At 42.1% G+C, this 27,462-nt stretch overlaps 1 protein-coding gene across 1 annotated transcript in view; it reads left to right on the forward strand.

Moving 5' to 3' along the window:
- Positions 1-658: 658 nt before the first annotated feature.
- COL6A6 (collagen type VI alpha 6 chain) overlaps positions 659-27,462 on the forward strand; it is a 165,731-nt gene continuing 138,927 nt past the window's right edge. Inside the window, exon 1 of the mRNA XM_058729869.1 lies at positions 659-868. The gene's annotated coding sequence lies outside the window, so the exon portion shown is untranslated. The remainder of the gene's footprint in view (positions 869-27,462) is intronic.

Genomic DNA, 27,462 nt, shown 5'->3' on the forward strand with positions numbered 1-27,462 from the left:
GAGACCACCAGCTAAAAACCAGACTTGGTTTTGTATCCCAAGCACCTACTAGCACAAACGAGGTGCTCAAATATTTGATGAACGAATAAATGGATAAAGGAATGCACAGTGAGCAAGAAAAAGTCAGCAGACGAAAAGAGTCAAGGATATTCTCCAGACCCCAAATTCTGAGCACCCCGACGGCGCTCGACCCCTAACCTTGGGGCCGCGCAGCGGCTGGACTCCACTCCCAGGCAAGAGGAAGTTCCCATCGTCCAAAGACTCTGGGGCTTCCTCGCTAGCCCCTGCCTTCTTCAGGAAGACCCTAGAACACAGACAAAGCCGCCAAGCGACAGTTCCCACAGTAGGAGCAGAAATGCAGTCTCTCTGCCCTCCGATCTCGCGCACTATCCTTCCGCGGGGCGCAGAGAAGGCGCGCACGGTGAACGCCCCAATCTCCCCGCCCTCAGTACCCTCCCCGGGTCTAGAGTTGAGGGTCGGGGTTCCCTGCAGGGGAGAAGTTGGTGGGGCAATTACAGTCTCCCTAACCCCCAACTCCCGCTTCCGTCACCCGCCCCCCTCCCAGGGGACGTGCGCTGGACCCGGGGCCGCCGGGGCGGGGAAGGGTCGGGCCGGGGCGGGGAGAAACGTTTATATAGCGGCAAGGAGGGATGTGGGAGCTGCCGCCCGCCTGCGGGACACCGGGAGGCGAGAGGCTGCCCGCGTCGTCGCCGGTTCCTTCTCGAGTTCCCGAGGCCCCCACCGTCCCCCCGCGGTCGGCGGCACTCGGCGCGGCGCTCCCGGCTGTGCGCTCGGTGCGCTCAGTGCGCGCGCGCGCGCGGAGGAAACCCACGCAGCGCTTGGCAAGTGCGGGGCTGAGTGCCCCAAGGTAAGTCCTGAAGCCGTTTGCAAGTGGTTAGTAGTGGCAGGGGAGGGACCGGCCAGATGGAGAGGGAGCTGCGTGAAGATTGTGGTGAAAAGGAAAGAAGTGAATTTCAGAAACTCGAAATCGCCTCCTTGCGTTTTTCACATCCTCAGAGCAGTTAGCCCTTCTCACCCCATCTTCTAGTTTCCTGCATCCCTCTGTAGGCAAACATACAACCTACTCTGCTGTCACTCTCTGCTCAGGGTCCCTTGTCCCCCACTGCACACGCATGCGCCTTGAAGCCCGAAAGGTGCCTTGGGGACCCTACATTGTCCCCAAACCCAGCACAGGGGCCGGTGTGTGGCAGGCACCCAGGACTACGGGGAGGGATGAATGAGGTTAACCAGCCTGGGTCGGGGAAAAAGTCCCTCCCAAGTCTGTGCAGACCCAGTCTGTACTTTTGCTTCTGTATACCTCATCCAAATTTATTAAAGATGGTTGGGTTTTTTATTGTTGTCTCAGGGAAGGGGAGAAAGAAAAAAAATGCACCCATTTATGAATGCTTAGTAACATCTGCAGTGAGTGGAACCCCAACTACCTGGCTCAATATCAAATGTTCAAATAATTTTGTTGAGGGGAGGAGGCAAGCTGCAAGAGGGAAAAACATTGGAACGAGAAAGTGATTTCTTCTGTTTCCTTTCGTGGTAAAAATCACTCATTTCTCCTTTTAGGCATCTACTCTATGGAGATATTTAAAGATGATCTTTGCCAGTGGGGGAAAAAGTTTTGGTAGGGGCGAGGGGTGATAAGGAATATCGGAGATGTTGGCAGAAATCATTAAGATTTGAGATACAAGAATATTAGAAGTCCTTTGTTAAGAATTTCTATAGTTACAGAATCAGCAGTCATGTTGCTTTTTAAAGGAAGGATCTATTAATGAGCAGTATTTTTAATACGAGAATTTCAAGGATGCCATTTTGAAGTTACAGTGTAAACTTACTGTTAAGCGTCCCCATAGGTGAAATCACTTAACATAAAAATCCTAAAGAGTCTGCATAAAGTGATTTAAAACACTTTTTAAAAAACTTTTAAAGTTTAAAGCGTTAAATTTTTTTCCTTGTAAAAGTTGTCAGTTTCCTTCCTCCTCCCTCATTTTATTCCAAAATATTAGAAGTGCCCAAGAAAACCTGAAAAGAAGGCTTTTCTGGCACTCGGAAGTCCATGTGATTTCAGATCTTGTGCAGTGTGAAATCAAACTTTATGATTTACATAAAAGGCTTTATGTGAAACACCCACTGAAGGATGTTCAGCTTTTTTTTTAAGTAGTAAAAGCCTTTTAATTTTACTAAATGTTCTTGTGATTCTTTTAAAAGACCATCATTAAATATAAATACTTGCAATTTCCATTTTTCCTATTCCCTTCAGATAGTTGGAATTTCAGAAAAGTTTGAATCATTGGCTGTTTGTAAAGAAAAGATTTATTTATTTATTTATTTATTTGCATAGACAGTGTTAAGAACAGCTAATCAAGTCACCAGATGAAGGTTACATTATAAGAATCGTGAATAAAAGTTGGTGTGTTATTTATTCATCTATGTACGTATTATTGTATGCAGTCTGATGTCTAAAACAGTCTTAAAAATGGCTGAAAAAAAATTCCCTGTCAGTAAATATCCCCATTGCTAGAATTTCAGAAAAATATGTGATTGCTACCTATACCCTCTGTAAATAAATAAAAGTCTCTGTAAAGACCAATGGGGACGTTTTTGTGACCAAAGAATGGTCACCTCTACAGTCCCAAGAAGTAAGTATGAAGATTCGGTTTTCTATACTACTTTTATGAATGTCATGAATATAAGACTTTTCCAGGGTGATCAGATGTTGGCCAATATCTTTTTTTCCTCTCTTCCTGACCTTTTTGCTGTTGTCCTTGTTATTTAAAGTAGGAAGTGGTTTAGCTTTGCTCTGAAACAGGTCTAGATTCAAGTTTCAGATTAGTCGGGACATTCATTTAACCTCTCTGAAGCTTCTCGCACCTGTCACATGGAACAGTGATACCTCCCTACCTCACAGGGATGTGTGGGAAAAAGAAGATCCTTAGACAATGCCAGACATAAGTGCTCAGTAAATGAAAGTGGCGGTGATGATGATGGTAACACTTACAGATCAAAGCAAATAGAAGGGTTCCAAATAATTCAGTTAATGTTGGGCCCAATTTTACTCCATGTTTTGACCTCACTGAAATACCTTGTTTCCATGGAGTATAACACATGATTAATGGAAACGTGTTACTCGCCAAACATTGCAATCTCCCTTTCCCCCTGGAAGTGTTCCAATCTGTAGAGATCACTTAAGGAAAGACCTGTCACTTAGGTCCTGGTGCTGCTGTCCTGGAAGAGATGTTTGAGAGTTGTTCCTACCCTGATTTCACTGTGTATGTCTTCGTATCTTATGCTTTACAATTTCAGGAAACTTTTTCTAGAGAAGTCAAATTGTTCCTGCAAGTGGAAAGCTGTGAGAACTGCACTTAGTGTTTCAGTTTCTTTGGATCGTGATTCTGTGATAACAAAAATACCTTTCTGTTTTCGACAATTTCTGCTTTTCAGAATTTTAAGATAAAGACCCCAATTCAACCTGAAGTTCTTTAAGGGAGTGGAGAGTTAAAAGGCACAGAGGATAGGGGCTCCTGGGTGGCTCAGTCGGTTAAGCATCGTCTTTGGCCTAAGTCATGATCTTGCTGTTCCCGAGTTTGAACCCCACATCGGGCTCTGTGCTGACAGCTCAGAGCCTGGAGCCTCTTTCAGATTCTGTGTCTCCCTCTCTCTATCTGCCCCTCCCACACTCACACTCTGTCTCTGTCTCTGTCTCTCAAAAATAAACATTTTTTAAAATTTATATTTATTAAAAAGGCACATTTTTTCTTTTTTCTTTTTTCCCACAAAACAGCAATTAACTGAAGGCCAGACTCTTTAATGAAGGAATAGTTAGAGAGACTTGGTCTCACATCCTGTCTTGATTCTTCTCCCTCCTTCCAAACTTGCCTTTTCTTGGGGTGACCTCAAGGCCCTGGCAGGGGAATTTGGAAGGGAACCAGTAAAAATGGACATTGTTTGGCTAACATAAACCATGTGCACAAGAAAAGATCTCTTATGTTTCTCAGCATCCCTAACGCTTGCTTCCACAGTACCTGGCATTAGTACATCCTCAATAAATAAGTGATAAATGAATGACCTAAAATTTCAAAAGTCTGGCTGAAGTATGCATCTTGTGTAAATCTGGAGCCATTGCCCTTTGAGATCCACTAACATGCAAAACCTCAGGCGAGATTAAGGAGGCAGCATGACCTCTGCTTGTGTCTCGTCTTCTGAGACACAGTTTTGCTAAAGCAAAAAGCAACTGACTATAAATCTGACCTTTATGAATTGTCTTCACTGACTGAGATAAACCTAAAAACGAATACTTTTTATGTTTCCAAATAACAAGTTCAAGGAGATTTACTGGTTTAATTTGGCCACGAGTGGAAAGTTTTCTCCCAAATGCTCAAGCAGTAGAGAGGAAGGAAGAAAGATACAGCATGCAGACTAACTGTGTATTATGAATGGAAGCCTCAACATTCTCCTCGAGTCACAAAGACATAATAAATATACATTTAACCATTCTCCAACCATTTACAACTAAGGATTGGGTATTGATTTGACTCTAAAATGTTTTTGCAATGCTCTAAGTACTGTATCCTAGACTTTAGAGAGGAAAGATTTTGCCAGACTTAGTTGGCAAAGATTTTTGTGTTGGCTTGAAAAACCATAAGCTAATCACTTATTGAGTTCTTTAAAAACAAGTTGATTAATGTTTGGCAAGAAATTCTGACTAAAAGTCTCCATTACATGAGTCCAAATACAATAGAACTTTGAAGATCATGAGCGAGTCATAGTCACATTTGACCATTACCATTTGGTGGAAAATAATCCCACAGTGTGTCAAGTGGCCCATGTGCCATCTTTTGGTCCCCCCACCCCACCAGAGCCAGCATGTGTAGTTTTAACTCTATAAGCACATTTACTTTCACACTTCTCTGGGACAGTTAGACTCTATAATACTAAGAAGATGATGTTACACATTGGAACAGATTTCTCTCAGGTCCAGGCTTTTCTCCACCGGCTAGCAGATGACGTCAGAACAGCCCCCCCCCCCCCATTCCCTCTGCTTTCATTGTTTTGGTAAACACTGCAGGATTCTTACATCAAGCACCTGTGAAGACCTGAGGGCTTTCTCTGGCCTTGGGAGGATGCCCGAGTCACGTGGAATAGGCCAGAAGGGCCTGGGAGTTAACACCCCTGGGAGCAACCCCTCACCCAGTAACACATGTATATTGGTGACTATCCCAGCTTTCTCCTCTCTTGGGGAAGGCAGCCCTTGAGGTATGACCTGTATATTCTTCCAGAGGTTCTGCCCAAGGGATTGAGCTGCAGCTGCCAAGAGTGACAACCTATCTGTCCACTACTAATTCTACATTGGCTTCCTTCCTTTCTCTGTCTCACTCCCCTGCTCCTCTACCAGTGCTTCCAGAGATCACTTGCTAAATAAAGTAATTGCACAAATTCTAGTCCAGAATCTGCTTTTGGCGAAAGCAGATTACTACCCTAGTCTTGTTAGCTAACTACCCTAAGTTTCAGTAAATGCAGTAAATTTCAGTAAATGCAGTGTCTTAGGTATGAAGTATACTATAGATTCCACTCTAGCCAAAAATTGAATCAAGAATGGAATTCTTGATTTCCACACTAAAGAACAGAATTTTGTCCCTAGCCACTGGTAGTTCACTTGTATCTGGGACAGTTAGTTTGTTGTTCCTGACCCAGTCCTGGATTCCTGTCAGCCCTTTGAGAGCTATGTTGTGGAGACATGGAGGGAGATAGTAAGGACTCAGGTGACCCCATTATTAGAGAAAAAGTGTATTCTGCTGGTTATGAGAAGCAACTCAAATACATGCTCTGTAAATATGGAAGTGCCCTCTCTATATTTCTGTTGGGTGTTTCAATCTCTCCCTCAGGTTTGGTCACCATTTGCTTACTGTGTTAGAGTTCTCCATTGAAACCAGATCATTAGGTAGGTACATAGAAATATGTAAGAGGAGATTTATTATAGGAATTGGTTCACACAATTATGGAAGCTGAGAAGTCCTATAATCTGCCATTTGTAAACCGGAGAACCAGGAATGCCTGTAGTGTAACTCAGTCCAAGACTGAACGCCTGAGAGCCGGGAGGGCCAATGTCTGAGGGCAGGGGTAAATGGATGTTTCAACTTAAGCAAAAAGAGCACATTTGCCCTCCCTCTTTCTTTTTGTTCTATTCAGGTCATCAATGGATTGCATGATGCTCACTTGCTTTGGGGAAGGTGATCTTCTTTACTCATTCTATCGATTCAAATACTAATCTCTTCTGGAAACGCGTCACTGGTACACCCAGAAATAATGTTTTCCCATCCCTTAGTTCAGTCAAGTTGACATATAAAATTATCCATACAGTTGCCAGGTACTTCCTAATCTATCCCCCCAAGCCAGATCTCTCTTCAGAACTCCAGACCCAGATACCTCACTGCTCACAGTGCACTTGAACGTCTTCCACTCCAAACCCAACAAGTGCCAAATGGTATTTACTATCTTACCCACACACCTTCCCCTCTTCCTACATATGGCACAACCCAATGGCTCCACCAGAAGACTCTGGAGTAGTCCTGAAGCCCTGTCCTTCTCTCAGCCCTCCTCAATAGTCCCATTTCATCAATCTCCAAGTCCTAACAATTTCATTTCCAAAAAATCTCCCTGTCACCTGTGCTCCTAGTTCCCAAACACCATCCTTTCTTTCCCCCAGACAACAACTACCTTCTAGCACACCTACTGCCCCCATATTTCAGCCTTAGTGAGCTTCCTAAAACCTGTACTTTCCTCTGTTTATTCCAGTGCCTTTGGATAAAATCCAAAATCCTTACCATGGTTGAGAATCATCCCACAGTCTAACTTTATCTGCTTCTCCTTTCTCATGCCTTTCTGTTTCTCTCCTTATCCACAAGTTCTTTAAAAAGACCTTGCTCTCTCCCACCTCCTGCTATTTGCATTTGGATTCCCCCTACCTAGCACAGTGTTCTCTAGATTCTGAATCTGGCCCACTCCTTTTCTTCCTTGAAGTCTCAGCTAATATGTCTATCCGTTGAGAAAGCATTACTGGACCATCTCTGGTATGGAGGTACCCTGCCCTGGGTTCCCACAGCACCCTAGGCTTCCAGTCATATTGCTCTTCAACTAAACTGTGATTATTTCATCTTTCATGTTCACTAAGCTATCTTCAGAGCTAGCCACTTAGTAGCTATATCTGTTGTATGAATAGATGAGCTGAGATTAGGTTTCTTACTAGCTGATGATCATGGGCAGGTCACTTAAGCTCTCTGAACTTTACTTTCCTCATCTAAAGTAAAAACCGTATCCAAGCACAGGATGATTAGGGAGACCTGATGAGATTATGGATATTTGGTTTTTGGCACATAGCTGACCCTCAGTAAATAATAGTTCCTTTGAATACCTAGAATTTTATAAGTACTATGCTTCATGACCCTGTGGTGTTCTGAGACAGTAAAGGCCACATTTCAGGAGGTATAAGTTAAAAGGCCACTTTGCTATACTAAGGGCTTTGAGTGAAACCCAGTGGAAAGAAAGTGTCATTTAGCCAAAAGCATCCTGCTTGTCAGATGTCCTTTCAAACTGTGCATGGAGTGTGTTTTTGGAAATGAAATTGACATAATAATATATAATGGTATCTAATTCCTTCACATAGTTTCTTCCAAACAATCCTTATCCTCAAGCTTCAACACCTGTATTCCCTGGATTAATGCCATTAATCCAGTTTCTAACCAGAGGAGCTTTATCCAAGAGCTTTCCCTTAGAAAACGATTCCCAACTGCAATTCCTTCTTTATCCACCCCCCCCTTTTCCATTATTATTTTCATGATCCTATAACACCAGTAAGCGCCTAATTGTTGGGCCCCCCGGAACCTGTCATGAAAATGTTCACAAACCCTGATGCATGCTTGTAGGCGACTTAACTGGGCAGAGGCAAGTACTAAATAAATTAATGGATTTGTACTGGTCAGTGATTAAGGCAAAGAACTTTTTAGATTTTACTAGTGGGGAGTGAGTTAAAGACATAATTGTGTTGGAAATTAGAGTAATAGCACCTCAGGGAGCTATCAGCACAATTTAAAGATTTTTACGTATTATTTGGTAAGTTACCACTTTGGCACACTTACTTAAGTCTATAGCAAATGCTTTCAAGCTCACCAGCCAGGAGTGCTCTGCCTGTCTTCAACACACAGTTTGTAAATCTGCTTTGTTTCCGCATATCCCAACAATTTGGGCACATGTAGTCATTTGTAACTAACAGCCATTATACTAAGAATAATAGGTAAATTGATGTTGATGGTGTTGTCTGTTAGAGACCCGCCTCATAAATCCATAAATATGTATCCCTAGATGCAAAATACTTTAGGTAGGTGTCTGTTTTCTCCCTAAAACTTGAGGGTTTTCATTTATCTCTTCCTTTATTTTATATCTCAGTGCCCCATCTATTCTTTCAGTTTCTTCATGGAGAGAGTTGCAATTAGGCATAGGTGTTCCATTGTCATCTCAATCAGCAGCTGTAAAAGTTACTGAGTTGGGTAGTGCATTGGACACTGAAAGAGAGGTTGTGATTTCGTACATTGCATACCTGCTAAACTCTTCACTGAGAAAGGAGGCATGTGCCCTGCACTCAGAGCTGTAGCCATGTCACCAGCTTCAGCCAGTAAGCAAGAGGTGACCTGGCCAGAACCAGCCCAAGTAGAAGGAGATGGATGGCTCTGGGTTCACTCGCCAGATCTTTGAATACTCCAAACCGAGGGCGTTATGTCAATTGCCTCAGCACTTATTAAGCACTTTATATATATTATCTCATTTAATCCTTGCAACAACTCAGTGAGGAACATACCAGACCCACAGATGAGGGTCTGAGGTTTCAAGGTGCATCAGTTACTAGCTAGTGGAGGATTTGAATTCAGGATGTGGTAACCCAGTCCTCGACACTGCTACCTATTTGGCTGGGTAAGCTAAAAAATGTGTGCTTCAAAAATGTCACAAAAAAAGTATAAAAAAAAAAATGTGTGCTTCAAAAGCCTAGAAGCTTCCATTGTTGATGCTCAACTTAGATCCCTGCATGGTTAGAATAATAGTTCAGAAGTCATTTTTTCACTGGTAAGTAGAAATTTTGACTCTTTTTTTAGGGGAGGGAAGAAAGGGAGAGTGCTGAACTCAGCATGAACATAAAGTCCCAAAGAGATGATGTTTGAGTAGCTACAAAACTCAGTAGCTTTATTCTCTGTCACTGAAATTGACTTTGGTTAATATTTTCAAAAGTCCATTCTCATTTTGCTGTTTGACTTTCATAGAATCCTAGAATTTCAGAGCAAAAATGGGTCTTTAAATCATTTCAACTATTTTTTTTTTTTTTGTAAACAAAGTGATTGCTTCCTCCCCCACCCTTCCCCACAATTAAAACCCTTTGATGATTTCCCACTGATCTTGGGATAAAGACAGAAATCATAGACAGATCCTGCAAAGCCATGCATTGGCCAGTTCTTTTCCAGCCTTATCAGGTACCATGCTTTGCTCTGTGTTCTATTCATACTGGACTTCCTTTGATCCTTGACCGCTCTGTTCTCCTTCCTACCACAGGACTTTTACACAAATTTTTCTCCCTTCTGGAGCACCACACCCTGAGTTAATTCTCACTATTCCTCTAGATACTAGCTTAAACAGCAGTCCTTTAAGGAAGCCTTTCCTGAGTTATCAATTTCCCCTATTATATCTCATCACAGTATATAATAATCCAAAAATACATTAAGTACCTTTTCATGTATAAGCTTTATTTTAGGTGATGGAAAACAAGATGGACAAAGTCCCTCCTCCAGGGAGGATATAGACAATAAAGAAGTCCACAAAGAACGTCCAGGTGGTGTTAAACGCCAGGGAAACAACAACAACAACAACAAAACAAAAAGCAACAGTTATTTAGGGGGCCAGTTACTGGCTCTGACAAAATGGGAGGTTGTCCTGGATGGGGTGGCCAGGAGACCTCTCTGAGGAGGTGACATTTGGGCAGAGACCTGAGTGAACACAGGAATGAAACGAGGCTGCCTTAGGGGAAAGGAAAGGATGTTTCCAAGCAGACACAACTTGGGAGTATTCAAGAAGAGCAAGGAGGCCAGTGTGGCTGGAGTGAAGGGCACGAGAGGCAGAGTGAAGAGGATGATATTGGAGCTTGTGGGGCATGGCCAGTGTCATGGAGAGCCCATGAGCCATACGTGTGGCATGGGAGTCTAATCTAAGCCTGATGGAAAGTCGTGGGAGATTTTGACCAGGGAGATACTGACCTCATGTGTGGCCTTGAAAGATCACTCTGACTCCTGTGTGAAGAATGTATGAAGAAGGGCAAGGGTCAAAGCATGGAGATTTGTTAGTATAGTAATCCAGGCAACAAGAAGCAATGGAGGCATGGGTGTGGTGGGAGGTGGTAAGAAGTGGTTAGATCTGGAATATATTTCGAAGGTACTGTTGACCAGACTAACTGATGGTCCAGCTATGGAGTCTCAGAGAAATCTCTTCTTTACAACGCGTAACATAGTTGTAATTTTACACTTGATGTAACTCTTTCAAAAACAACTCTCTCAATGGACTGGAAGATCCGTGAAGACAAAGACCATGTCTGGTTTTACTTTTTTTTTGTCTACATACTACCTCTGTGCCTATAAATAAGTGAATGGGTAAATATACTAAAATCACCTTACTTTACAGGTGAGCAAAATGAGTCTCTGAGAGGTTAAGTTTAAAGGACTGGCCTAAGGGGGTACCTGGGTGGCCCAGTCAGTTGAGCATCTGACTTCGGCTCAGGTCATGATCTCACAGGTCTGTGAGTTCGAGTCCTGCGTTGGGCTCTGTGCTGACAGCTCGGAGCCTGGAGCCAGCTTCGGATTCTGTGTCTCCCTCTCTCTCTGCCCCTCCCCCACTCATGCTCTGTCTCTCTCTCTCTCTCTCTCTCTCTGTCAAAAATAAACATTAAAAAAATTTTTTTTAAATAATAAAGGACTGGCCTAAGGATTCTCAGCTCAGACTAGAATCTATGTCTCCACACTCCTCATTCAGGCTGTTTTCCCTCTTGCACTAGAGCCCCTCCCAAACACCATGCTCTTTCATTTGGGGAGGGAGGGATTACCAAAATGTCCTACAAATGTCCGCAACGGCTGACTTGTCTGTTGAGGCAGGCATTGTTCTAATCACTTTTGAGACTCTTTGGAGGCAACGTGAGTTTGTGACATTTCTTCTTTCCTCCTTTGAGCTTGTTTTCTTCTCCAGGAAAACCATTGATCTTATCCCACTCTTAGTGTTATACGTAGCACCCAAAGTTGGTCATCCTAAGTCATCTGACCTGTGTCCTGTTTTGAAAGACACTAAAGCTTAGACAAGAGCAGCTGGTGTGCATAATCTCCACAGAAAAAGTTAGCCATTCAAAAATGTTCACTCCCCAAGGGCATTTTGAAAAAATAAATCAGTTAAGGCAAGCTGTGATTAAGAGGGAAGAAAGAATAGGATGCCATTAAGAGTTTCCTCGGTTCTCTTGGAAGGGAAAAGCTGCCTGAAATGTAACTTTCTCAAGCAATGATCACATCCTTGGACTGCTGCCTTCCTAAAGTCCCAAGATATATATATATATATATATATATATATATATATATATATATATATATTTATATACATTTCATTTAACGAACAGCTGGTAAAATTGGATCCTTGGTCTGCAGAGATTTACCAAAGAATTTCAGTGTTTCTGTGTGACTGAATACTAATAATCTAACCCTGGAATACAAAAAGAGGAAATTAATTCTACTAGCTGCTCATCATCCAGGACCTTCTAGGTTGCACCCTCCCTGGTCTGCATAGTAATCCGTTCTCTTCGTTCCCATCAAGCTACTTGCAACATTACCTTTTCTCTTTTCATTATTCTCTCTTGGAAGCAGCACTCAATGTACTTTGTACCTTTCAGAGCACTTTCTCCTGTCCTGAGACCCAGACTTCACCCTCCTGAGGCTTCCAGTCTAGTGAGAGGCCAAACATGAATGAGATAAACACTCAAATGAACGTTTACTCACAGATTTGAGATGATGTGCTATGAAGAAAATTAAAAAGATGCCATGAGAGAGAAAAATCGCCAAGGAGAGCTAATCTATAAGGAGAGGAGAGGACCTCCCTGCATAAGTAGTATTGCAAGGAAGGCCTAGAGGATGAGGCCTAAGTAGGAGTCAAATGGGCAGGGGCTTGGCTTCTCAAACTTTGATGTGTACACAAACTGCCTGGGGATCTTGTTCCACTACAGGCTGATTCTCTAAGGTTGGGATTCAGCATTTCCAGTCAGCCCCCAGTCATGCTGAGGAAGCTCAGCCAAGAACCACACCTTGAGTAGCAAACAGTGTAGGGCAAGGGTTGGCAAAGCTTTTTCTGTGGAGAGCTAGAAAGTAACGTTTTAGGCTTTGTGGGTCACACTGTTTCTGCTGTAACCATTCCACTGTGCCATTGTGGTGTAAAAGCAGCCAGAGATAACATGTCAGTGTATGGGTATGACTGTGTGCCAGTAAAACTTTATTTGGCAAAAGAGAGTCAGATTTGGCTTCAAGGTGGTAGTTTGCCAGCCCCTCATGTAGGATAAGGGCGTATCAGCTCTCAAATTTGGCTGCATATGAGAGTCACCGGGGGTTTCGAAAAATACCCACCAGGTCCCTATTCTGCATCAGTTAAATCAGGATTCCTGGGGATGGAGCCGAGGCATCGGTAGAGTTGAAAATCTCCCCAGGTGATCCTAAATTGCAACCTGGGCCGAGAGCCACTTAATCTCGTTTGATAGTCTGTAATTTCTTAGCCCTAGGAGGTGTGTAAGGTACAAGTAACTCACATTTCTTTATTCCTGAGACACTATCAGTTGCCCAAAAGCTTTCAAGGAAGGGGAAATGTACCAGAAAATGTACAAATCTATAGTAATACGCATTCTGATTTCATGGATTTTTGAACGGGGGATAAATGTGCACTTTGAATCCAAGAAATACGGTGCTTTCATCCCTATTATTCAGATGAAGAAAGTGAAGCACAGAAGATGTACAGATTGTATGATGATATGCCAAGGAGACATAGGCAAAATCTTGTGACTTAACTTGCTGAACTACCTTTGTTTCAACAAATGTGCGAGCCCTTCCTTCCCATCTGGACCTCTGCCGGCGCGTGCTAGTCGCTGCCCCCTGCTTTGGACACACTTCCTTTCCCCCTTAGAATCTCCTAATTCCTGCTTCTACATCAAGTCTCACTTTAGCCATCTGCTTCTTCTGAGATGTCCTCCCTGACCCCACACCCAGGGGAGGGGCCCCTGCTGGGAGCACCTTCTGCCCCTAGGAGGGTGCCCCATCAAAGCCTGGTCTCCTTCTGTTTACACAGACTTATCTTCCAGGCCTGGGAGCAGTCTTGATGGCAGGGACCATGACTGGCTTGTCATCGTTTTATCTCTGTTACCTACTGTGATACTGTGACTTATGATAAATATGTATTTTGGTCTTCATCTATAGTTCCTGGCTCACAGCCCCCCAAATCCTTGGATTTTCTCGAGCAATAAGAGTAATGGGAGCTTCTTTGGTTATAATATTTGGTCTCTTGTCCTCAGTTCCTGAGCAGTAAAGGTGAAATGGTGCCTGGTTATTCATGAATCCCTTTCCACCACCACTGGATTTTGATGGAAAGGGACTCGCCCCAATTATGTTAATGAGGTGACTCTTAGAAAGCACCTGAGGATGGGGGCTGGTTGCCAAGGAAACCAACCCGGAAGGGAGGGTCGGAACTTTTAGCCCCACCCCCTTATTTCTGAAAGGGGAGAGGACTGGAGGTTTTACCAATCAGCAATGGCCAATGACCTAATCAACCACGCCTATATAATGAAGCCTTCACAGAAACCCCTAAAGGACTGGGTTTGGAGAGCTTCCGGTTGCTGAACGTGTGGAGATGCTGGGGGAATGGCATACTCACAGCAGGCATTGAAGTTCACCTTTCCCCCATGCCTTGCCCTATGGTTATTTTCCATCTGGCCGTTCCTGAGTTATATCCTTTCACAACAAGCTGACAATCCAGTAAGTAAAATGTTTCTCTGGGTTCTGTGAACCATGACAGCAAATTAATTGATCCCACGAGAGGGTCATGGGAACCTCTGATGTGTAGCCCGTTGGTCAGAAGCACAGGTAACAACTTGGACTTGCCATTGGCATCTGAAGTAGGGGTGGCGTGGGGGAGTTTTGTGGGACTGAGTCCTTAACCTGTGGGATCCGAGGTGATTTCCAGGTGGATAGTATCAGAATGGCATTGGATCGTAGGATACCCAATTGTTATTAGAGAATGTTTGGAGGTGTGAAACACACCCCCCAATATACACACACGTATGAATTGGCGACCAGAACCACTGCACTTGTCTATAGCAGGGCCTCAGGAATGTTTGAGGCATGCATGCATTTTGGCCCAGTCCTGATTGTCCTTTAAAGCATAGTACTTGAGGGGCGCCTGGGTGGCTCCCTCGGTTAAGTGTCCGGCTTTGGCTCAGGTCATTATCTCACAGTTCATGGGCTTGAGCCCCGTATTGGGCTCTGTGCTGACAGCTCAGAGCCTGGAGCCTGCTTTGGATTCTGGATCTCTCTCTCTCTCTCTCTCTCTCTCTGCCCCTCCTCCACTTGTGCGCAGTCTCTCTCTCTCTCTCTCTCTCTCTCTCTCTCTCTCATTCTCTTTCTCTGTCAAAAGTAAATAAACATTAAAAAAATTTTTTTAAAGCATAGTACTTGAGCATGGTTATTTTCAAAGCAGGTCTCCAGGCATGCCATATTAGTATTCACCTGGGAGTTGATTAGAAATGTACATCTTTGGCTCCATCCCAGACTTACTGATTCAGTCTCCAGGATGGGGCCCCACAGTTTGTTTCAGTTGGCCTCCCTGGCAATTCTGTGTGAGGAACACAGGTTAGGGTATGGGACCTAAAGCCAGACTGCCTGGCTTCAAATCCTCGCTCTGTTGCTTAAAAATTATTTGGCTCTGGGAAATTTACATTGCTGTTCTCTGTCTCCATGTTCTTGTCCATTAAATGGAAATGATTGAAAATAGCAGCTATCTTAATTGGATTAACAACAGCTGTTAGCACAACACTTGCTCACAGTGCTCAAAATATGTTAACTGTTAGTAGTATTAGCTGTGTAACTATGGGAAAATTCATTAACTTCTCTGAATTTTACTTCCTTCATCCTTTTTTTTTTTCCTTTACGTGTGTGTGTGTGTGTGTGTGTGTGTGTGTGTGTTACATTATTTTCAGGTATACAATATGGTGACCCCACAACCCTATACATTATGTTATGCTCCCCACAAGTGTAGCCACCATCTGTCACCACATATCACAGTACAATTGACTATGTTCCCTATGTTGTGCCTTCTATTCCTGTGACTCATTCATTCCATAACTGGAAGACTGTGTCTCCCTTTGCCCTTTACCCATTTTGCCCAACCTCCCCTCCCCTCCGATAACCATCGGTTTGTTCTCTGCATTTATAGGTCTGTTTCTGCTTTTTGTTTTTGCTTTTTTGGATTCCACATGTAGGTGAAACCATATGATACTTGTCTTTGACTGATTTCACTTAGCATAATACCCTCTTGGTCCATCCATGTTGTCACAAATGGCAAGATTTCATTCTTTTTATGACTCGGCAGTATTCTGCTACATGTGTATACCACATCTTCTTTACCCATTTATCTGTGGATAGATACTTAGGTTGCTTCCATATCTTGTCTATTGTAAATAATGCTGCAATAAATATAGGTACATCTTTTCAAATTAGTGGTTTTGTGTTCTTTGGGTAAATACCCAGTAGTGGAATTACTGGATCATATGGCACTTCTGTTTTTAATTTTTTCAGGAAACTCTATACTGTTTTCCACAGTGGCTACACCAGTTTGTATTCCCACCAACAGTGCAAGAGAGTTCCTTTTTGTCCGCATCCTTGCCAACACTTTTTGTTTCTTGTCTGAGTCTAGCCACTTTGACAGGTGTGAGGTGATAGGTTATTATGGCTTTGATTTGAATTTCTCTGATGATGAGTGATGTTGAGCATCTTTTCATGTATGTGTTGGCCATCTGTAGGTCTTATTTGTACTTCCTTCATCTGTAAAACAAGGATAAAATCTTTGCCTCATAGGATTTTGAGAGTTAAATTTGTGTGATGGATTAATTATATATGTCAGGTTTGCAAGACTCTGGTGCCCAGATATTTGCTCAAACACCAATCAAGACGTTACTGTGAAGAGATTTTGAAGACGTGACTAACCTCTAAATCAATGGACTTTGGGCAAAGCAACTTGCCCTCCATAATTTAAATGGCCTCATCTGAATCAGTTGGACTTTCCAAGGGAAGACTGAGGTCTCCCCTCCAGGGAAGAGTGTCTTCCCACTCAAAACTGTGACCTCCACTCCATTCAGAATTTCCAGCCTGCCCTCAAGATTTCAGATTTGCCAGTCCCCACTGTCACATGAGTCAAGTCCTTCTCTCTCAATAGACACACGCATATATACTCTCTATATATTATACCTGACTGAAACCCTGTGCGAGAACTGCCCAGGAGTGACCATCAACCTGCACACGCACTCTGTTGGTTCTATTTCTCTTGAAAGCCCTAACACAATGGGGTAAATATGTGTAGGTCAGGATTTCTCAACCTGTATAGTTTCCCAGCTATTGACATTTTGGTCAAGAGAATTCTTCGTGGTGGAGAACTGTCCTGTGTGTTGTAGGACATTTAGCAGCATCCCTGGTCTCTACCCACTGGATGCTAGTAGCACTGCCCCCTCCTCCGGCAGTAAAAATGACACATCTCTTCACACATTGCCAAATGTCCCCTGAGGACAAAATCGCCGGTGGAGAACCATGGGTATAAGTAACTGTTACATCGCAGGAGCTGTTTTTTCTCCTTGGTTCATCCCCGCTAAACTAGCACCACACTGCTGCCTCTGTGGTCCACACATTTTCCGCTTCCCCACTGAAACAAGTTTATCCCTTTACATGAAATCTAGCTCAAAACTCACTGTCACTAAAGGTGGCATTCATAGTCCTTCCTCCATCAGATCCCATGTCTATGCCTGTTTTTTCCTTGGGCCGTTTCACTTGATCACACAGTTTTCCGATGGTCTTTTCACACTTTTACTATGTTTGTCTGCTCCCGTGGAACCTCCTCAAAACAAGGGGCAACTGTGGTAAGAGGAATAGATTATTGTATTTGGGTCTAAATCCTGCTGTTTGTGGTAGTGACTTTGGGATAGTCACTCAGTCTTCCTGAGTTTCAGTACTAATATCTACATAATGGGAATAGTTGGGTCTACTTCAGACAGTGATTATAAAGTCCAAGCACTTTTTGAACTATAAAAATACTTTTTTCCCAAAAAGCAAAACCGTGGCTTTAATATCTTTTTTTGTCAGAGAATAACTAGTACAGGGGGAGTTGGGATGAAACATGACCTTGGAAAATGCTAAATGAACAAATGAGTACATGAATTTGCATATCATATCTTGTAGTTTGTTTTAATTTATTTTCTTCTTCTGATAGCTTTTAAAGTAATGTAGGCAGGGTCCTTTCTGTGTCCTTCGGAGATTAATACATGAATTACCTAATGGAGCAGTTGCCAAGGCAGTGCAATTTGCCTACTTATTGGCCTCCAGTTCCTGGAAATGATGGCATTCATCAATAGCCCTACTACCCCCGTTGTCAACATCTTTATTTCCTTAAGGAGCATCATGCTTGAGATCAAGTGCCTGTCCTTTAGAACTGGCGGAAGCAGTCCTCTTCTAGAAGAATCCTTTCTGCACCCCTCACCCCCCACCCCCTTCCCTGCCAAGGCATCAAGATGCTTCTTGCCTGCTTCCCTGTAGTTCTCTGGGCTTGCTCACTGGCATCATAGCACAGATCTGCCTCATTCCCTCCTCTATCAGCCTGAGTTCATGAGGTCCAGGTCTGTTTTTACTGCATTTGGCATTCCCAGGGGCCAATGCACTGTTTGACCAAAGCACTGCATTCATGAGTATTAAGATGACTCACTAGGGCTCCACTACTATGTGTCCATCTGTCTGCAGGGTGTCTCTACTTCCATGACATGTAGACATCTCAAATTCAGCATTTCAAAAAAAAAAAACTAAGCCTGGACCTTCCTTTCTGTTCCAGTTATCTAATTTTGCAAAACCATTCCACAATATAGTGGCCTAAAAATAATTTGTGTCTCATGGTTGTGTGGGTTGACTGGTCTCTCCCGGGCAGTTCTTGCACAAGGTCTCAGTCAACTGGTGGCTGGGGCTGGTGTTCTCAAAAAGATTTTCCTTTTTTGTTCTTTTTTCTAATGTTTGTTTTTGGGAGAGAGCAAGGGACAGAGTGTGAGTGGGGGAGGGGCAGAGAGAGAGGGAGGCGTAGAATCTGAAGCAGGCTCTGGGTTCTGAGCTATGAGCCCAACGTGGGGCTCAAACCCACGAACAGTGAGGTCATGACCTGAGCCAAAGACGGACGCCCAACCAGCTGAGCCACCCAGGCACCCCTTGTTCAATCACATCTGTGATACCTGGACTGGATGGCTGGATCATATGAGGGCTGGTGAGGCATGTCTCTTTTTTTTCCCTCCCCTACGTAGCTCCTCCATGGGGCTAGCTTGGGCTTCCTAATATGGTGGTCCCAGAATAGTGAAACTTGTTATATGATGATTGGCTGCTGCTTCTCGTGTTCCTAGAGCTCCATGATCCTGGGTAGGAACCTCAAGGCTTCTTGCGACATAGTATTAAAAGTTTTAAGACCTTGCTTCTGCCACATTGTATTGATCAAGTAGATCAAAAGGCAACACAGCTTCTAAGTGAGGGAAATTAGACCCCCTTTTCAATGGGAGCAGTAGAGCAGTAGCAAAGAATTCATCACTGTATTTAATTGATCACACTTTCTAACAAGTACGGTTTCTTGCCTGTCAGTGATTCTTTTGTATCCGTACATATTAGGATTTTTTTTTTTTTTTTTTTTTTAGAGAACATATATTGGAATGAAAATAGAAATTTCTTTAATTTCTTTGTTCATTATTTTGGGATACTTAATCTCCTTACCAGATTGGCTTTTATAAGACTGGGAAACTCTGTTTTTTTAAGAGCCTCAGTTAGTTCCTCCTTACTTGCTGCATTATATTCTTTAGCATTCTTTTTTCCTTCCTCATTCATGAAATCTACAACTGGAAAGAGTGATAAATATCTGCTACCCAGATTTATCACTTAACATCACCCAATGTTTGTTTCAAACTTTGTTAAACAAAATATTACACAAAGCGTTGAAGTTCTCTTGATGCCTCTCCTAGGGATCCTATTTTCCATTAGGGACCCTATTTTCCATTTTGCCTTCCTAGAGGGTACCATTGGTCTTTAGTTTTGTGTTATCCCCAGCTTCGCTTTCATATATACGGGCTTTTAAAAAATAGTATTTTGATGTGTTTTAATAATTTTACGTGGATGGCTTTATACTACTGCTGGGACTTATTGCCTGAGCCTCTCATCCAGAAATGGAAGTTCTGCTGTGGGTAAGTCATGCTAACCTACAACTGTTTTTCTCACTTTGTTTGGAGATTTATTCCTATTAAGGCATGTGGAGCTAAATGATCTAACATTTGAGTAATATTGTCGTGTATGGGTATGCTCCAGCTTAATTACTCCGATTTTCCTCCTAATGAACATGTAAATGATTTGCAGTTTTTATTTTTTTTTTTTAAATTTTTTTTTTTTCAATGTTTTTTATTTATTTTTGGGACAGAGAGACACAGAGCATGAACGGGGGAGGGGCAGAGAGAGAGGGAGACACAGAATCGGAAACAGGCTCCAGGCTCCGAGCTGTCAGCACAGAGCCCGACGCGGGGCTCGAACTCACAGACGCGAGATCGTGACCTGAGCCGAAGTTGGACGCTTAACCGACTGAGCCACCCAGGTGCCCCTGATTTGCAGTTTTTACAAACGTCCATAGCAATTTTCTTGTGCACATGTATCAGAATTTCTCTGGGGAATTTGCTTTAAATGAAGTTTCTAGGTCATGTTTAATTTTACTAGATAATTTAGAAATTTCTTTCCAAAATGAGTGTATTAAATATATTCACACCATTAGAACCATGTACAGGAGCTCTGATTTACCCACATCCTGTCCACCCTTAGTAAGTCAGTCTCTAATTTTTGCCAGACTCTTAGGGAAACGGTATCTTATCATTTTAATATGCATTTCCATGTCATTGGTAAGGCTGAGGACCTTTTCATTTGTCTGTCGACCACTCAGATTACTTCTGCCATGAACTATCTATTCATATCCGTTGCCCATTTTTCTGTTGGGTTTAGTAGTCTAGTTGATTATTATGACCTCTTTTGTCAACATTTAACATTTGAATGTGCTTCCATTCACTCCTTTACGGTCTGTGCTTTACTGTATCTTCCTTAAGAATTTATTCTAGAGTCATAATGATTTTGCATTTTGCCATACTGCTTTTGGAGATTTTTTTGCTTTATCAGAGTTTAACCTTCGTAAATATCTGTGCTTTTTCTTCAATAATATCCTCCTTCCATCTTCCATATTGTTGTCAAGTGCTTTAGTTATACTTGATTTTAAAACACCCCAAATTTATTTTTCATAGTATCATGATGGGGATGGAGGAAAGTATATAAGGAGAAATTATTTTCAATAGGATGCTAACCAAAAGTCTAAGGAGGATCTGATATTTAAACAAATATCTAAGCAAAGTAAGGAAGCAGAAAATGCAAATGTTCTATGTTGAGGTAGAATAAACTTGTCCTGTTCAAGGAAAAGTCAGATGGGTGCAGCCGGAGTGGGGTGGGGGAGGGGAAAGGAGGGAGATGAGGTTAGAGGATTAATAGGATCAAGGCCATGTAGGGCCTGGAGAGACAAGGTAAGGAATTTTGAGTAGATGTGTGATATTACATCCTTTTTTTTTTTTTTAATATTTATTTTTGAGACCGAGAGAGAGAGAGAGAGCGCGAGCGACAGAGCATGAACAGGGGAGGGTCAGAGAGTGAGACACAGAATCCGAAGCAGGCTCCAAGCTGTCAGCACAGAGCTGGACACGGGGCTCGAACTCAAGCACCATGAGATCATGACCTGGGCCAAAATCGGACGTTTAACCGACTGAGCCACCCAGGCACCCCGATCTCCTTTTTTAACTTAAAGCACTCTAGAAGAATCAGTAGTTGGGAGACAGTAGAAGCAGGAAGCCCAATTAGGAAGCTTTTGCTAAAATACAGGTGAGACAGTGGTGTCTTAGATTGGGTGGAAGTCAAAGTGTTGAGAAATGGCTGGATCTGAGATCTATTTTTTATAAAGAAGCCAACAGGGTTTGCTCAAGGGTACAAAAGAGAGGAATTAATAGTAACTTCTATGTTTCTAGCCGGGGCAACTTTGTAGTAGTGGGACCTTGATTTTAATAGCCAACAATTAACTGTGAAATTATGCAGGTTAGTTATTTAGTGTATTTGTTACAACTCAACAATTAGATTTAGGTCCATGTCTCTCAGTGGAGGCAAACAGTTGGAGACACTGTATTGACATGTGATTAGTTCATTCCACTTCTATTAATTAATAGCTGTGTGACTTTTGGCAAGCTACTTAATCCTCTAACTCAATCTCATCTATAAAATGAGTCTAGAATCTATTGATACTCACTGGGTTTTTGAGAGGATTAAGTGTAGCCCTTAGAACAATGCCTGGCACATAAAAAGTACTCAGTAAATATTCGCTTTTCTTATTCTTTCCGGGAACCCTCCCTTGCTCCCCATTATAGGCAGTCAAACCAGGGATGTTATGAATTACTCTTTACTTTGCTTGCTCAGTGCAAGTCAGAATATTTTCCAAAGGTACCTAATATTTTTCAAAGCCGATAGTGAAAATCTATGCCAAGTTTAGAATGCTACTCTGTATCTGGATCTCTTCAGTTACTTCCTGCTTTTCTAAGCCTAAAACTTAAGAGGTCAACATTTAGTAGGTATTTGTTGAATGTCTACTTTGGGCTTAACTACAAGAATATTAAATGGGACCATTTAGACCTAATTTCTATTTCCTCCCATCCTAAGCTATGTATGCTTTTGATTTAGCTGCAATGAATAAATATTTTATCAATGACCCAATATATTTCATTACCTCTCTGGTCCTTCTGGGTATTACTGGATAGATCTCAGACTAGCTGATGTCATTGTTGGCTTTTGTGAATTGTGTCAGTATGGCTGTCCTTCTGTAGCTTTAGCCAAACGGAGAAAAACAGCAACTTGGAGGGGAGAAGCCTCTATTCAGACTTAATGGGATCAGCTGTAAACAGCAGAAATTCACATCAGTTGATAGTCATTGAGAAAGAAAACTATTCAAAGAAATAATTTCCAGTAAAAAAATAATTACAAACATAGATTATCTGGTACATTCTAACACATTAGATAAAATTCCATTATCCTCAGAACTGGATAGCACGCAAGGCTGTGCTTCAAGGAAAGCAATTATAATGTAGTGGGGAAAAAGTTCTGGCCCCAGAACCCTGGGGCTGGCTGTGGCCTGGAGAGATGCTCAACCTTGCTAAGCCTCAGATGTTTCTTTTGTGAAATAGGAATAATCCCAATCTACCTCACAGGTGTGCTGTCAGGAATCGGGGGATAATGGTTATTAAAAGGCATGGAAACATGCACAACGTTGTACCTATACAAGCCTGTACAAACGCTAAGACTAGAAATGTGTGAGGGAAAGACTTGAGGACAGGAGGTAAGTATTGTTCCTTTACAGGGTATTCCTTGGCCAGATCTTTTCTAGACTGCTCTACACACAAGCCATCCCGTTGTAAAGATGGCAATAACAAGAATAAAAACAACAGCTATCATTTATCTAATATTATGGCAAGGCAGAGGCTGTGCCAACGCCTTAACGTGTATCATCCTCAGTTCATAAAACCCCCTGCAGCCATCCCTTGAAGCGGGTGTGGTTACTAATAACTTTTTATAGATGAGAAACATGTTCAAAAGAATTACATTACTTGCCTGGTCTCAGTTAGTGGGGCACACAAGCAGGATTTTAATCAAGTAGTCTGATGCCAGAACCTGTAAGTTTGACCACCAGGCTACACAGCCTACAACTGGTCCATTGTGGAATTCGAGTGTGACCTCAGAGTAATGACTGGCAGAGTGATTCCCCCTGTGCCTCAGGAATTCTCCTATGCCCTGACCACAACTTCTCTCCCGCCCCTACTATTTTGTGCTATCCTACCATTATAAGTGTTGGGAGCTTCTTTGGTGACATTTTATTCTGGGGCAAATACACCCAGCATTGTATATTGGAAAACACAACAGTAACTTACATGTGATTTAACAGAGGTGGACGTATACACACATTCGTGGGGGAGCCCCTTTCCACACAATCACTCAGGTCCCCAGGCCGGGAGTACCTCTGCCATTTCAACATTGGTTTCTTGAGGTTACCTCCATTCTAGCCACTGCAAGGGGAAAAGAGCCCCCTAGGGGAACGCCCCTTGGGAGGTATAAGGCCAGGCTGGGAAGCAGATAGTATCACTTCTGCTCACCGTCCCCTAGCCAGAGTGCCATCATTTAGCCATTGTGGAGTGGGTCTGGGAAAGGCAGTCCCCGTCTTGTAGACAAGGCATAGTGACCACTCTGCAACCAGAAGGAGCAGCACAAATTTTGGTGAACAGCTAGAGATACCTGCTACTGGAATCATGACGATGCAAGGTGATTTATCACCGATGAAGTTTTCTCTGTGCTCTTTTAATTGGGTTCTGCAGGGTGCAGGGAGAGTTATGAACTTGGGAAAAGTTTTCTGGTTAAAACACGTTTTTGCTTCCCTGCTTCCTATTCCACTAATACAAAACTTATCATAGATGACAGCCACAGGGGGACAGATTTCTCCCTATAGCTGTTCCATATCTGCCCTCGACATGTCACTAGGTACTTTCCTAATTGCCTGATTTTTTTTCTTTCCTCTACTTAATAAAAAATTTGTTATTTTTCTATACATTTACTGGATCTCAGGTACACAAAATTGGATTAATCCTAACCCTTAGTTCATTGGACACTCTCATCCATAGGTCCTTGTAAGTAAGACTTTCTGTTTATTTGCTTATTTACTAATAATGTAATAAGCCTGTGAAACTCTCCCCATATTAAAACTAGAGTATCAACAAGAACTTATGTCTATGAGGAATTTCCTCCCAGTTCCATCCCCCTGCCTCCTACATCCTGTGCAATCACTATCCTGCATCTTGTGGCTTATTATTCCTTTGCTTTTTTTAAATCAACTTTTAGAGCAGTTTTTGATTCACAGCAAAATTGAGCAGAAGGTACAGAGATCTCCCATATACCCCCTATCTTCACATATGCATAGTCTCTCCCATTATCAATATCCCCCACCACCAGAGTGGTTCATTTGTTACAATTGATGAATCTACATTGATACAGCATCACTACCAAAGTCCATTGTTTACGTATGTTTCACTGTTGGTGTTGTACATCCTATGAGTTCAGACAAATTTATAATGACATGTATCCACTATTAAAGTATCATACAGAGTAGAAACCCTCTATCCCTCCTCCTCTGGCAACCACAGAACTTTTTATCGTCTCCATAGTTTTGCCTTTTCCAGGATGTTCTATAGTTGTGATCATACAGTATGTAGCCTTTAAGAGATCGTCTTCATTTACTTCGTAATCTGTATCTACGCTTCATCTGTGTCTTTCATGGCTGGAGAGTGTATTTCTTTTTAACTCTGAGTAATTCCATTATTTGACTGTCCCATTTTATTTTTCCATTCACCTGCTGAAGGACATCTTGGTTGCTTCCAGGTTATGAGAATTATGAATAAAGCTGCAATAAATATCCATGTGCACATTTTTGTGTGGACAGAAGCTTTTAACCCTTCGGGGTAAATACCATGGAGCACAACAGCTAGGTCATTTGGTAAGTGTATGTTTACTTTGTCAGAAGCCACAAAACCATCTTCCAAAGTGGCTATGCCATTTTGCATTTCCACTAGCAATTTGTGAGAGTTCCTGCTGCTCCACATCCTTGCAAGCGTCTGGTGGTGTCAGGGTTTTGGATTTTGGCCATTCTAGTAGGTGTGCAGTGGTATCTAGTTTTCATTTGCAGTTTCCTGATGACATGTGATGTGGAGCATCTTCCATATGCTTATTTATTATCTGTAAATGTTTTGTGAGATGGCTGTTAAGATTCTTTGGCCCGTTTTTAATTGGGTCGCTGGTTTTCTTATTGTTGACTTTTGAGAGTTATTGGTATATTTTTAGATAACGGTCATTTATCCGATGTGTCTTCTACAAATATTTTCTAGCCATCTGTGTGGCTTGTCTTCTTTCTCTTGATGTTGTCTTTCTTTTTGTGAAGGTTGTAAGTCTGTGTCTAGGGGTGTGTGTGTGTGTGTGTGTGTGTGTGTGTGTGTGTCCAGTTGTTCCAACACTGTTTATTAAAAAGATTATCTTGTCTCCATTGTATTGCTTTTGCTCTATTGTTAAAGATCAATTGACCATATTTACGTGGGTCTATTTCTGGGCTCTCTCTTCTGTTTCAATATCCATTTGTCTATTCTTTTGCTAATACCACACTGTGGTATTGGGTTTGATGCAGTCCCACTTGTTTGGTTTTGCTTTTGGTGTCAAGTCTTTAATCTTTTTTGAGTCAAGTTTTGTGTATGGTTTGAGGCAGCGCTCCAGCTTAATTCTTTTGCATGTGGTTGTACAGTTTTTCCAACACGATTTATTGAAGAGACCGTCCTTTCTCCACTGTATGTTCTTGGCTCCTTGGTTGTAAATTAATTAACCATATATGCATGGTTTATTTCAGTACTCCCTCTTCTGCTCCATTGATCTGTATCTGTTTTTTATGTCAATACCAGACTGTTTTAATTACTATAGCTTTGTAATAGTTTGAAATTAGACAGTGTAATACCTCAAGCTTTGTTCTTCTAAATAAGGCTTTGTCTACCTGAGATCTTTTATGGTTCCATACAACTTCTAAAATTGTTTATTTCTGGGGCGCCTGGGTGGCTCAGTTGGTTGAGCGACCGACTTCGGCTCAGGTCATGATCTCACGGTTTGTGAGTTTGAGCCCCGTGTCAGCACAGAGCCTGGAGCCTGCTTTGGATTCTGTGTCTCCCTCTCTTTCTCTGCCCCCTCCCCCACTCGTGCTCTGTCTCTCTCCGTCTCAGAAATAAATAAACATTAAAAAAATTTTTTTAATAAAATAATAAAAAAAAATTTTTTTTTCTGTGAAAAATGCCATTGGAATTTTGATAGGGATTGCATTGACACCACATATATTTTCTTTAATCTTACTGCATTAGGTAGGGCTTCCAATGTGATGTTAAAGACAGAAGTGAAAAGGGAAAACCGTGCCTTATTCCTGAACTTGCTGGGAAAGCTTTGAGTCTCTAACCATTATGATGTAGCTATGGGTGTTTTGTAGATATTCTTTATCAAATTGAGAAGTTTCCATCTATTCCTAGTACACGGAGAGTTTTTTATCATGAATGGGTGTTAAATTTTTTAATTAAAATTGTTTTAAATTTACATCCAAGTCTGTTAGCATATAGTGCAACAATGATTTCAGGAGTAGATTCCTTAATGCCCCTTACCCATTTAGCCCATCCCCCCTCCCACAACCCCTCCAGCAACCCTCTGTTTGTTCTCCATATTTAATAGTCTTTTATGTTTTGTCCCCCTCCCTGTTTTTATATTATTTTTGCTTCCCTTCCCTTATGTTCATCTGTCTTGTGTCTTGAATTCCTCATATGAGTGACATCATATATTTGTCTTTCTCTAATTTCACTTAGCATAATACCCTCCAGTTCCATCCACATAGTTACAAACGACAAGATTTCATTCTTTTTGATTGCCGAGTAATACTCCATTGTGTGTGTGTGTGTGTGTGTGTGTATATATATATATATATATATATATATATATATATATACCACATCTGTATATATATATACCACATCTTCTTTACCCATTCATCCATTGATGGACATTTAGGCTCTTTCCATACTTTGGCTATTGTTGATAGTGCTGCTCTAAACATGGGGGTGCATGTGTCCCTTTGAAACAGCACACCTGTATCTCGTGGAATACCTAGTAGTGCAATTGCTGGGTCATAGGGTAGTTCTATTTTTAGTTTTTTGAGGAACCTCCACACTGTTTTCCAGAGAGGCTGCACCAGCTTGCATTCCTACCAGCAGTGCAAAAGAGATCCTCTTTCTCTGCATCCTCACCAACATCTGTTGTTGCCTGTGTTGTTAATTTTAGCCATTCTGACTGGAGCAAGATGGTATCTCATTGTAGGTTTAATTTGTATTTTCCTGATGATGAGTGATGTTGAGCATCCTTTCATGTGTCAGCTGGCCATCTGAATGTCTTCTTT

The sequence above is a fragment of the Neofelis nebulosa genome, chromosome 5 (genome assembly GCF_028018385.1).
Source record: "Neofelis nebulosa isolate mNeoNeb1 chromosome 5, mNeoNeb1.pri, whole genome shotgun sequence".
Lineage (NCBI taxonomy): Eukaryota > Metazoa > Chordata > Mammalia > Carnivora > Felidae > Neofelis > Neofelis nebulosa.